This window comes from Antennarius striatus, chromosome 18 (assembly GCF_040054535.1).
Source record: "Antennarius striatus isolate MH-2024 chromosome 18, ASM4005453v1, whole genome shotgun sequence".
Lineage (NCBI taxonomy): Eukaryota > Metazoa > Chordata > Actinopteri > Lophiiformes > Antennariidae > Antennarius > Antennarius striatus.
The window spans coordinates 13,389,389-13,403,861 of NC_090793.1; positions in this window are offsets into that span (position 1 = coordinate 13,389,389).

The window sequence follows — 14,473 nt, forward strand, 5'->3', positions numbered from 1 at the left end:
CTCTTAAAATTTTAGTCACTTTTTAAAAAATGTTCAACAAAAATTCAATAAAACAGGGGATTAACAACATTGATGAAGTGTACATTTATTCACCCTCTCATTGATATAAAACTGATTACAAAGTCTCAATTATTAAGGGAGCTCTGGAATTTCTATCAAATCTTGAACAACAAGAATTGAGATAATTAATATCAAAGAAAAGAAACACAGTAAAAGGGACTGTAATGACTGATCAGTAGGCTTGAAATGAGAGCCCTACCCTTTAAAACAGCAAAGCATTTAATATTCTTTCTTTTCATCACAAAGTCAAGAAGCAGCTCAGAGGAAGAGCGCATGCTGCCCCTGGTTCAATCCCCTGCATCTGCAGCCCTACAGTGGCACAAGCCAGTGACAACTAAATAAATACAGAGGGTTGTGGCTGGAATGGCATCTAGTGTACAAATTGCCAAACAAATATGAGTGTTAATCTAAAAGAAAAAAATAAAAGGATGAAAACTGAAAGTAAGTTTTGTAATGAGCATTTAATCATGGGAAAGACATTGGACCCAACTGCATTTCCAATCATGTTCCTACGGAGTAGCGATAGGTCGTATACTGTTGGGACAGAGGAACCTGATCTACCCCACCCCCACCCCCTTAACCCTAACCTTCCCTTTGCTGCTGAGTTTTGCTATCTTACATTTATGTTTTTCATGTTTTGCAAACTTGACTAAAGGGGCTATTTTTATGCATTTGCAACTGTCAGATCTTGAAAGATAATGCCCAAGATAGATAACACTGCAGCAAAATTATCGCTCCCATCTGTGCAAATTATAACCATAAATTATCTTTAAATGCACAGCGAGTGTGTTTTTTTCAACTTGCCTGAAAAGAATGTTGACTTATATTTGCCTTCTTCTTGTAAAGCTAGAGGTCAGTCTGGCCTCACTTTCCCCTCTGAATATTCTCACCAGAATCAGATACTGTAATATGTTCGCTTAGTGCTGATGAGGGGTAGTTCCTAGGGAAGGAGGGATGAACATACATGATGCAGATGAGTGGACTTGTAGATTACAATTATATGGGACAGTGAACAGCTGATGACCTTGACTGGTATTCTTTCTCAGCTTAAAGGTCCTGAAATAAACATTTCCTGGCCACATAAATCCTTACTCTGTCACAGGTAATATTTCACTTTTCTTTATGTAAAACTTTGTCCGATTCAGCATAAAATCCAGGGATCAGTGTTGGTCTTCAAAAATTAAATGTACTCCCCTGTGGTTGACAACCTGTCATAAAGTGTCACAACAAACTTACACTGACACAGTAAGCCAACTCCAAGCTGTTAAGTATTTGCCAATCCCCTCTGACTCACAGGTGATGGATGCATTAGCTCATAGTGTTTTTATCATGAAGCCTTGGTAGATATCAGCTGTGTACAGGGAAGAAGCAGGGAAATCATGGTTTTCAACCACACTTGAATACATTTAAGATGAGCAGTAACTCAAGGCCTTTACCTCCTAAAATAATTTGGAATCTGGTTTGAACCGGTTTTCTTGTATGTCTTGCAGCTTTAAAGCTAAACAATCTTGAAACTTGTGCCTGTGCAGCCTGTCACTACAAATCTGCTGTTCCTGCTCTCACTGTGTCTCTCCGTCTCTTCCCATCTGTCATTCTCTCCCTGAATTATTTATCAGACTCACTCTCCCAATAGTCACACATTTCCTTGACAATCTGAAAGACAATTAATAAGATGGTTAAATTGCAGTGCCTCTACTTAACCCACTGTTCTGTCTGACTTTTTCCATGCATCAGAATACTGTGACACAATTATTGATCTGGATAAATCCACAGAGTGCAACACCTCAGGAGTGACATAGTGATGTAATCACTGGAAAAGCAATCAAACATGGACACAGAGCAAGAGACACAAATGTCAAATGGAGAGGGATGCTTGTTTTTATAAAGAGTCATGCATGCGGACATCTGTCCATTTCGTTATTAATAGTTACTGCTCAGCCACTAAAGCCAGCAGAAATGTTCATAGAGTGTCGTCGCTGGCTGCCCAGGATTGTGAAAAGATGCTTGTGACTACAGTACCAGAAAACTAAGCAGATGACTTCTCGCTTTTCATCTGTGCCATAATTCACTCCCGTCTGTCTTTTTCTCTTCACTCGTCTGTCTTTTCCTTTCTCCTTGTGTTTTTTTTTATGTGTCACTGTATGCATTGAACAAGTTGTCAAAAGGAATATATATGAATCTGATGTTTAGTTTGATGGGCACTGTCACGACCCAGAATGATGGAAGGGCTAAAATGCTGGTACGGTAACAGATATCCAATAATAAAAAGTACGCATTTAAATGCCATTACTATTCTAAATAAGACAGTAGTATTTCCTAAGACTTACCAGAAACATTTGTCTTTCAAAATAGAAAGTTAACCGTTAAATATACTAGATTACTTGAGACTATGTATTTTGGTTTTCTTATCAATAATTTTATTCTAAACCAGTAATAAACTACTGAAAAGCTTTCAGTTTCAGGAAAGTTAGATATTAATATTTAGTGTTTTTAGTGTAATTAGGTGTTTTAATGTCATTCGAACAAAAATCAAAAGAACATAAACAAAACATAGAGAACAAACACACAGATTCTGAGATGGACTACATGAAGCTGAGCAGGAGTTGATGATCAATGGCTGGTGGTTTCTGACTGTAGTAACATAAATTGAACACTAGATGGTGGTGTTTCCAGAGGGTCCACTCTGTCTCTGCTACAGTAATTTCATTCCAAAGGCTGAAATTTCATTCCCTAAAACACATTATTATAATAACACTTTGGGTTTCGTTTTAATGTGGAAACTTTGTCTTTGGAAGTTTTAACTTTTGTTTTCAGCCATTTCATTCAATAAAATGATGACTATAATCACAGATTTTAGATGAAGGCCCATGGCCAACTTGTCTCACGCACAGTGTAGCACTCCCAGCCCAGTCACACATTCTACTGCAACCAGTTTGATCAGAAAAGACCCACCGTTATCCAATCAAATTTTGTGTTTCAATTTCAGGAAACACTACAGAAAATATGTTTCAAATGACAGGAGGGGATTTTTTTATTCACATTTGCTTGTACACTTATTTCTCTCTTTGACACAGCTCTTCATATAGCAATGAGAAGAGAAGTTAGATATAGTTAAACACATACCAGGAATTAGTATTCACTAGTGAGACCTGTGTAAATTACATGGGCAGATCAAAGCCAGACTGCCTGTATGCCAACCAAAATCACCATGAAGAAGAAGCTCAAAACAGAGATAATAACTTCATCTGGTTTGTGGGGGGGATGCCATTTTTACAATAAATACAGCAGCTATTTCATTGCTCATTGGAAGATTGTAACATCATATGGCATATCCTCATCTACAGTATGAGTAGCATCTTCTTGGCGGTTTACTTCTTTGTCTTGATTCCAACTCTTTTTCCTGCTCTACCCTCATGTTCTTGTACACAATAACATACAGTTACGGTTACATTGGATAATGAAATTATTCAAAATATACATAATGCAAGGAGAACACTGGTTATTTTAGGGAGCTTGCGTTGAATGTTGAATAGCTTCTTTAGCATCATATTGAGGGCACTCATTCTGAGCAGGAAGGTGAGTTATCTAATGATACATCTAACCCTGAATTCAGAAGCAGTGAAGGCCTCTCTTAGTCTGAATGGCTCATGCAAAACCAAAACTTATAAAGGAGAAGGCACATCTAATTTTTGATGTATTTCAGAAATGAAGTAGATTCTTTGAGTCCATCAAATAGTGGTTTGAGTTTCTCAAGGTGTGGTTGCAGTGATGGTAAGTGTACCTTGTCATTGTGACAAGAGTTAAAATTTTCATTTTATGAATTGTAGAGCACCACAAAACTTGCATGAAATAACCAGAACACCAATACTGAAAGGTTCCATTGCAGCAGCAATGTCTTCACCTAACTAACTAAAGGAAGGACAAAGGCAATTATATAGAGAACACCACGAATAGCCTTTACCAGTCTGCACAATAATCTACATAAAAATGTATGGTTAGCATAGTGTTAAAGGCTGAGTTCATGGAGAGCTCACACAAAACTGTCTACTAATAAATAGAAGTCAACGACACCTACTGCAAAAGCCTGATTGTCATGGTAACAACCACCTGGGACAACCATCTGTCAGTTTTCACGGCTGTGGCAACTGTATCATCATGCTAAGGGACCGGTGTCACACGTGTATTCCTGACTGGTCTTCAAATGAACTACTAATCAGATCATCTGACGTCATTTTATGTCTCTATTTTGCAGTATACAATACAGCTCCAACTTTTGAACAGACATTCAAAATCTTAACCAGTTTCTATTATGTTCCATAAATGTTTTATTGAAGCTGAATTCTAGTATTCCCCTCAAATTTGATCCAGAACGAAGATGAAAGACGCCTCGGAGGAATCCTGTGGCTTTAAAACATACATTCCGATTGCATGAATGTTTGTTACAAGACAAGGGGCAAAGGTCGTTTAGTGTAATTCTTTGTATAAGACTCTACTTGAATTAATCAGATTTGCCTTTACAATCACCGATGATCCATGACATTATGTATGCATCAGGGGATTGCGTAAACTGTTCAGTTTTTCCTCTTAAAATGTTAATGTCCCTCAGTAGGACTTAATATTTATTTTATATATCTCCACACAAACTTTAATCATTTACATGTTAAGTAAATATTATGTGACTGTATGCACGTTTTAAGCTGTCACCATCCAAACTACAGGAGCTTTTTTTTTCATTGACTACTGTAAATTATTTTTCTTGGTTTGCCACCAGGTGGCGCTATTGTTGCTTTGATGATTTTTTTTTTCCACCCACCATCCAGGTTCTTTCGACCAGAATAAACACCAACATAACTAAAAATATTTGAAGAAATCTTGTTGCCCGAATCTAAATTTTTTTTTTGCATTTTCTTTTACTTTTTCATTTGATTTTAAAAGATGACCAATTCAATGAAAAAAGCATTAGAAAACCATCAAGCTTCCTTACCAGAAAGACAGTTTGTCAAGCGAATTGTTACTACTAGATCTAATTTCAGTTAAAATTTTTATTCACATTAAGAGGTCAGTGTCATGGTATAAAGTACCCTCAAAGCATCCATCTGAAGAAGTGTGCCTTTTTCAAATATTGTGTAAATAAATGAAAACAAACCAACAAACAAAAACTGCAGATGTCACAGTTTCATATATACATGCATACACCTATTAAACGTTCTGTGTGTTTTTTAGATTAATATACAAACAAATAAGATGATAAATTGTGTGCTCATTGTTTTCCAGAACATGTTGAGTGAAACTTTGCAGTTGTCCGAGCTGCTCGATGACAAACAGAAGTCAGCTGACCATACATACAACTGTAGATGCTTATTTAAAAGTCTGATTTATAGATGCTGGACACAAATATGTTTCAGATGTGGTGCAGATGGTGCAGAAAGAAAAACCTGGCATAGATTTATAGATTGGATGCTGGGCAGACAAGAATTTAGCAGCTGATCTGCCTTCGCTGGTGACAAAAGCCATCAGCGAACCTCCAGCTGCCACGTTACAATATTCTTTTTCAACCAGTTAGCTTTCACTGAGATGATGAGACACTTTGGAAAATACAAAAAAACCAAACTGATGCAAACACATAGAATAAAATCACAAAAAACTCAGCAAAGTCTTGAAATGTAATATTCTATCCGACAATGATTTGTGCTGTCCCATTTCACAACTTCCTGTCTGCTCAGTCTTTCCTTTCCTGTCTTATAAGAATATGGAGACTTGAATCAACCAGAGCCCCTGAAGACACTCATTAAGCATCCCAAATATAAGTTTCACACATTTTTCTGATGTTTTACTACTGAACATAATTTGTTTCGCCCGATGAAGATTATATCCTCAGAGGACCGTCTCATCAGCCACTGAAAGAAAACAAAGATGATGATGGAGATGTCTGTGTAGGTTCTCAGTTATCCAGGTCATGGTTATCCGAAGCTGTTTAAGTCAATCCACTGGATGTTAAGAAAGTTCTTGAAGACGTTTCGTCTCTCATCCAAGAGACTTCTTCAGTTCCAAAGAAGTCTATCCTAAGTTTCCTTTATGTGGTAGCAATAAAGTTTTCATTCAGCAAAAGCAGATTTGCATCTTTGGTAGTAAGAAAAAGTAATGAAAGTAAGTAAAAAAAATAAGAAAAGTAATGATCAAATGAATGAATATTCAGCGTCTTCAGTCTACTGCTGCAGACATAGCATTCGCCCACCAGGATGCAGCAGGGACCGTTTCAACCAGAGTCGTACAGAATCCACGTTGACATGAATGTAACCTATTCGTTTGACATGATAAAGATACAATTAATACATCATCTGAGTCTTACCTCCACAGAGCACAGATGATTATCACCCCCACTTAGGGAATGGAGGGCAAAAGATAGCACCCACTGGGGGTGATTAACACCTCTATAATAATCTCACAGCATTGACGCATGCATGTATCTGTTAGTCCTTATGAAATGCTACACAAAAGCATATCTTAGACTAATGAGTTTGGTCTAAGATACGCCTCTTGTCACAAAACAACAGTATGTGACAAGAGGCTGGTGAAATTCAAAAGAGAAAGATATCCTGCAGAATGAAAACAAATTAACGTTGTCTCTGCAGCACTCACTGGTGGGTAGACTGTACCATCTGTGCTGCTCCTTCTAGAGGAACGCAACAACCCGGAGTGGACTATCAACTCCAGCGTTTAGGCCCCTCCACCCTCTCCGAAGCTAAGACTAATATTTCCGTGTCTCAGGCAGAGATCTGTATTATTTAACATCAAAGAGATTCCCTTATTCCTAATGAAACATAACTGCTGTCATAATTGCAGGTGTTCCTTCACCATCGGCTATGACTAAGCATTGGATACAGTTTGAGTCATCAAACCAACAATTTTATCTCTTATTATGTACATGAACTAACGAACTGTTAAATGCACTAATGTTCTACTATAAAACACATATTTCTGGTGTGGTCACTATGGAATAAAAATGCCAGCAATGGACTGTAATGTGTCCTGGGTACACCCAGACAAAGATCTTATCTGAACTCCCAACTCTAGATCCTCTTTTTTTTAACACATCTCCACTGCAAGTATCTAATACAGCCATAAAACAAAAATAAACAGTTAAATACCAGTGCAAAGAGAATGCAAACCTCCACAGTTCAGCTACATAAAACCGTAATTTGACCCTCGTACTCGTACGTAATACCACTCCTTGATTGTAAAGACCTGCTCATAAAATTAAGGTTCTATTTAGTGTTATCAGTTTGATAGTTATTCAAGAAAAACATTATTTCTATAATGGTGATTTTATTCAAGATTTTCTTCATTGACTTTGAAGATATGTCAAATTTGAGACCTAATTCAATCACAGTTTCAACTACGATAAACTTTAAGCTGAAAGTCTGCAGCTTCATTATTTGTCATCTCACAGTTATGGATTTTACATGAGTATTATAAATCTAAACTTTCTGGATCAATAGGATCTGGAGTATTATTGTATCCAGATTAGACTTTGTTGTGTTGATATTATTTTTGATCCAAGCATTATAAGCATTATCCATGAAGTAGCAAAAAGTATGTGTTTGCCCCACCACAAAAAAACAAAAACACTTCATGGAAATGTTTTCTTGCTTAACAAGAACAAGAAAGAAATAGTTTTCAAAAAGACAAGTCCCAATTCTATCACCCCAGTGATCACATGTGATCTGCTTGGGACCTGTGGAGAATAGACAAGAGCAAGATGTCCTTTTGGTTCAGTGACTTCATTTCACAGAGTTATTCTCTTCAGATCTCAGTCGTTCATCCTGTGGGCCTTTGGTCTGTTTCTGAACTGGCTTACATAACTGTCTGAAAAGTCCAGGCACAACTTAGCATAATGTTGTGGAGCGTTAGTGTGGAGCATCAATGTTTCTTTTCTGTGTGATAACAATTTTTTTTTTTTTAGATTGACTGACAGCAAAATTTAAAGTATATTCTTCAAAACATTTGACAATGACTCACGGTCAGAGGATTGCATGGTGCAGCTCATCATATGGTATAATATTCATCGGTTATGATAGCGGGTTTTCTTTTACCTAATTTAAATATATGACATTCTGATAAGCTTTGGAAGCACAAGACTTACAATGCACCCTGACTATCATCGCAAGAAATACAGTCCAGCTTTTAAAGACTGCTGAGTGGTGCAATGCAGCTTTGATTGAGCCCCAGGTTTGCAGCAGCACTGAAGGAATTTCTGACTCTGTAAAGTCTACTACTCAGCAGAAATATCTCTAAGCACTGTTGCATTATGGGAACTGCAACAGCGATGCCAGCAACAAATGTCATTCTGTAGCTATTTATCATCCATTAAATGAATGCTCCTTGCTTGTTCCCCCCGCCCGATTGATGTCTTGCAAAAATATATATTTTTTGTTTGTCAGTATAGAAATCCTGGATATCAGCAGCCCATCCTCCAGACAGCAGATCAGATGCATTCTGCCTCCTTTGTTTTATTTCCTTGTAGTCAACAGAGTCTCTTGCACATTGAGTTTCAGTAAAACCAGCATTAGATTGGTTCAGGTGGAGCTCTCTCCTCTATTGTGATTGCTCTTTGACAAAACTGCCTTTCAGGTTGCAGTGTTACCTTTACCCCATCTCCCCAATGTGTCAACACACTTCCTATAAATATGACCCATAAACACATTGTCATGCAGCTTTCTTCAGCTTGGGAGGCTTTTGTAAAAGGCATTAGTTCTCAGCTGGCATACAGAAAACACATCACAGCCAGGAGCCTTTCCCACTCTTCCAAGAGAGCCCAGAAATTGGCAGATAGAGAGGGATGAAGGGGAAGCAGAGAGGGGGAGAAATCTGGGAACATGCAGGCTTGTTAAAAGAGACAACTGCTGGTGCGTTTCTTAAACCATCTCGTTGCAAATAGGTTGGTGGGCTTCTCTGGCTCGATGCTTCTGCCGGTTGATTGAACTTTCATGTAGCCAGAGCATCTTGTAAGGGCCCTTTATATAGCATTGCTATTTTTTCTTCTGATCTCCTCACTCATGTTTTATTCAGATCAGCATGAAGAGGCCTTCGTGCAACCAGTAGGGGAGTTGGATGCTGAGTTGTCTGTTGAGATATAAGGCTGTTGGTTTACATGTGTGAGTGAGACAGAGAAAAAGAACCAAAATCTCTTGCTACCAATTATCCCCACTTTGTTAAAGATTTGTGCTAATAGCCTCCAGTGTTGCTGCAAACAGATAAAACTTTGCAGATTCAACAGCCTCTGCACTGGCACCTGCCCAACTAGTTCATCTGGAATTTACTCACACTCTCCAAAAAAAAACCTGACAGCACCATAATTAATGATTACAAATTCTACTTTTTCTTAACCTTGCAGTCACATTTAGCTCCTTCTTGAATTCTGACAAAAACTGGATGTGACTAGACCTCCTTCTATTGGAGTGTTTCTGCGAATCATCCTTCAATTGTTCTCAGATGAGACAAAATAAAATATCCGCACTTGTCTCCTGAGAGGTTACACTTAAATCTGTACTAAGCCTGAATGGAGTGTTTCTCAGATGGAGGTCTGCAGCAAAAATTTGTCCGGTTCCACTTTGCATCTGGTGTGCGCTGATTGTAATCTGTCGGGCCAGGGGTGCTTAGTGCACAGAGCAGTAGCAGAATGGAACAGAGAGGAAGGGATTGGTGGGTGGTGAATGAGTTTAGATTTAGATGCAGAGTTAGATTAAAGCACTGGCAAACAAAATACATGTATTATATCCAAATACTGTGCGCTTACTTCTACTTCCCTGCGTATTTACATTTGAATGTAAGGTGACCATGTTATGTATTTGTATAGGGAGGAAAACACACATTTGCATTACAGAAAATGTATACACTCTATATTATCTATCCTCCAGCACCTGCAATGCAGTCACCTGGCTGTAATTTTTCACACCCAATCATGAGCATATCTCCAAACTATACACCAAAATTTAAATTTATTTAAATTAAAACAAGTAGTCAAGATTTTGCTATTTTATTTTCTGAAGGTTGGTTTTCTTCCTCACATTTTATATCCAGGACGTGATTTGCTTACATCCAACAGTACTATAGGCTAACCTCACCAATATATGAAATGACATGTAGATGAATTTAGTGTTCAATTTCTTGTGGGAGTCAGGTAAATACCTCAAATGCAGGTAACTCTTCAGTCAGTATTCCCACCAGGAGAATAATTCTGTAGGCACAGCCGTCCATGTTGCCACACCTCCACACTGCAAACTACATCCAGCTCTTCAGGAGAATTATCATCTGTGGAGTGGAACCCCGTCTACAATGGTCTTTACGCCCGAGCAAACTTAAGAAGAGCCTAAGACTATAAGGACAAGCTGGGCTGTGTGTAGAGTTTCTAAGGCACATAAAAGAAACAGCTAAGTTAATGTCAAAATACACGTCTCTCATTCTGATTGGCAATAGCCCACCTAATTCTTAAGCACATTATTGATGAGCTGGGTTTTGTTTGTTTTTTTGCTTTTTGCTTTTACTAAGGATGTTATGTTTTCACCCATGGTTCACCCAATATTCTGTAATTATAGAAAAACTACTGCAAATCTTGCATCATGGCATTTCATTTGACACCATCGAGAGACACAGCAAAACAAGGAACAGGACTCAAAAGGCAGTAATGGTGCTTTGCAGGGAATGAACCCACTCTAATCCAATTGGAACACGGTACACATTCTACCCTATAAGCTGTGACGGTGCCCCTGAGGAATACTTCAAATTTAAAAGTAAACAAAACCCAGAGAGATCATTCCTAAAACAAAATGACACTTTTTTAAAAAATGAACACATGATATTTATGAATGAATATGTGGCATTCACAGTACAGCTGTCGGACAACGCACAACTGTAACGACACCAGACAGTTTGTTTAAACAAATTAGCATCGCCCTGCCAGAAAGAGTAGAATGCAGAGAGAGGAAAATGAAAGATAACCCAGATTTGTCAGGTGTATGTGGTCGAAGGATATTGGTGAAACATCAGACAGGCTCACTCTTGTGGTTGGGTGAGCTTTCTGTCTACATACAGCATGAGGGTGCAGACAGAAAGCAGATGGGGCTGATCTGAGCTGCTGAATAATGAGAAAATAAAAGCAGACAGACAGTCTCTTCAGCTGAGACGGATGGGGTGTCAGTAGAAAACCAATGCACATCATACTAACAAGGAGACAAAATGCATGCTTGCTAGGGGCTCACAAAAAGGCTCAATGAGACACACACACACACATACACATACACGCACACACGCGCACACACACACACACACACACACACACACACACACACACACACACACACACACACACACACTAAAAACACATGTACAAGATCTTAAAGAAAAAAAATAATGCTTCTGGTAGAGCAAACAATACAATTGCTCTGCTGTTCGTTCCTTAGTGTGTGTGTGTGTGTGTGTGTGTGTGTGTGTGTGTGTGTGTGTGTGTGTGTGTGTGTGTGTGTGTGTGTGTGTGTGTGTGTGTGTGTGTGTGTGTGTGTGTGTGTGTGTGTGTGTGTTTGACAGACCCTGAGCCGAGCCTCTCCATCCACAATCGTCTCATCTCATCCACGTATGCGCCTTGTGCAAAGACTATCCCAGGAGGTTTTAGGTGAAAGGCAGGGAACACCCCAGACAAAATGCCACCTCACAATATGAAAGACAAACAACCACTCATGTGCACACTCACACCTAGAGTCAATTTAGTGTGACCGATTCACCTAAATTGCGTGTTTTCGGGGTGGGAGGAAGCCAGAGACCCCAGAATGAACCCAAGCAGACACTGGAAAAACATACAAACTCTGCCCAGAACAGGAATTGAACTCAAAACCTTCTTGCTGTGAGACTACAGCTATACTCATTCTCATGCTGCCCTAGATCCTCATCAGCCGCATCCTATTCTGTAATTAAGACTCAACTCTGCCACATGACTCTGCCCTATCTTAATACCCACACCATTTATCTATGGTTCCAGCCTTATTAGCTCATATTTCCTGGATTATTGATGACTAGTCTTGTGTCTCCTGTCTCTAGGGTTCCCACTACCCTGTCCCAACTCTTGTCCCCCATCCTCCTAGCCCTACTCCCCCATCCTCGACCATAGGCCAACTCAGCCACACCTGAACGTTCCCTGACATACCACTCGACTCAATCCTGGGTCTTACTGGTTAAATTAATACTAAATATGGATTTTGTTTAAGCCTTGAAACAAACCATCACCTAGATTCTGCTTTTCACATGAACTCACTAGCTCAGTGTAACAACGCCCACATCCTCTAATGTTTCATGAGGTGACATAACCATTGCAAGCTGCACAGTAACTAATGTCATTATGATGTTGTCTTTGTAACTATGTGCAGAGCCAGAGCAAATTAAATTTGTTGAGATTCTACGCAGGTCAACACAATAAAGCAATTATTCACTCGTGTGATTTGATTTCTTTAGAAGTCGTTTGTATAACTGTATTTGTATAGTTTCTACAACAGGCAAACATGCAGCACAGACTGGGTTCCCACAGACACCACCAATGTCTGGACAGGCCAAATTCAGATTCGGCATCAAACAATGGAGCAATAAAGCATCAGCTGTTTAAACACCGAACAATCCAGCTGGCTTCAAACCCTCCACTCATCTCCACATGAACACAAACACAAGTTTACTACACATCAATATGATTTCACAAGTCAGCCTCAGTGGAGCAGCACCAGACTGACAGCGTCTTGATTGACTGTTAGATGGAGAAGAGCGGTCTTTTTTTTTTTTCTTTCTTAGAAGTAGCAGTTCATTGATAAAAACATGGATTCTGTAAGATAATTTTCAGTGGCTTCCCTATAAAGTCTTCTTCTTACCCTTGTGTCATTCTTTACACACATATTTTTTAATCATCTATCAGACTGTGCATAAACTACCACAATGTTATTTTCCCCTTTAAAATGACCTGGTGAACTCAGTAGTAAGACTGTACCAAAGCCACTATCTTGGCCAGAATGACACAGAGATAACTTCTTATACTGTAGTTCTCTCCTCAATACAGCTTGGTCATTTATCATTATTTAGCATATGGGTACACAGCTATGAGAATTTTGGTTTCCCTGGCAATAGCAAGCTAAATCCTGCTCTACTTCTTCAGGTGGAAATGAGTCAGCAGTGCTGTTGTACAAATCGCCCCCGTATCATCTTCATGTATTCTATGAGCTCATCTTAGTGAAGGGAAATGAAATGGTATCACAGAGACAAATGGCACTGCCACTGACAACAGTTCTGCCTCTAAAGGGCAAACTGTCATCAGCATGAGAGTCCAGATTTTATTCAATATTCAGTCATGCAGAATAACACAAGTGAGCACTCTTGCTCTTTTCCAGCAGTCCCCTGGATCACATTGCATACCCAGGGGCTATCAGTACAGCAGCTATACGTGGTCGGGTCCTGAGCAGCTCCACTGGAAAAAGGTGCAGGTTTCGATTAAATTGACAAACAAAAGTCTGCTACTGTTCTGATGATATAAAACTGCTGTGTGAGCCCCACAGTAAAACACATTTGTGCTAAAATGATTGGATGATTCATTGATTTTCTTGCAGCTTATTCTAGTTTAAGTCTAGTCGACTGACATTTTGCTGACATTTTCTTTTTAATACTGTCAATAGAATGAAGAGTTGGCTTTTGTCTCTCGGGAATGATAAAGAATTTTTTTCATAAACTTTAATAAACCTAATTATTAAATGATTAATTGAATACAGGGTGGCACTGTGGCACAGTGGGTAGCGCTGTCGCCGCACAGCAAGGCGGTTCTGGGTTCGGGTCCCGCTCTGTGCGGAGTTTGCATGTTCTCCCCGTGTCTGAGTGGGTTCTATGCCAGCTGGGATTTCCCCGCGACCCGCTACAGCGGTACAAGCGGTTAGAAAAATGAATGAATACTTCTGTAATGAGTATAACTAGCAATTGCAGCCATAATCACACACTACCATTGTGTTATGTGTACGACTGCAGATGTTGAGAATATTCAAACTTTGGTTTGTCACTTGACAATGTGCTTTGTTTCCTTTCAAAAAATTTTTTACATGATCATGTTTTTGTTGTGCAATCAAGAAAAACATTTAGTGACTAAAACACTTTGCTGAGCAGATATAGCCAATGGGTGTGACTCCAGGAAAGTTAAGAGGCTGGGTGAAACATACAGTATATTCGAAAAGATCATACAGCTTTTTTAAAAACTTGATCCTTATCCTGTTCAAATAATCCAAGAAAATAAGACTAATAAGGGGAAAAAATATGCGTGGTCCCAACAAAAAACATTCTGTATAGAGAATCAGACGACATGTGCACCATCAGATCAGTATTGTGGATGCAGAGCGTGTTT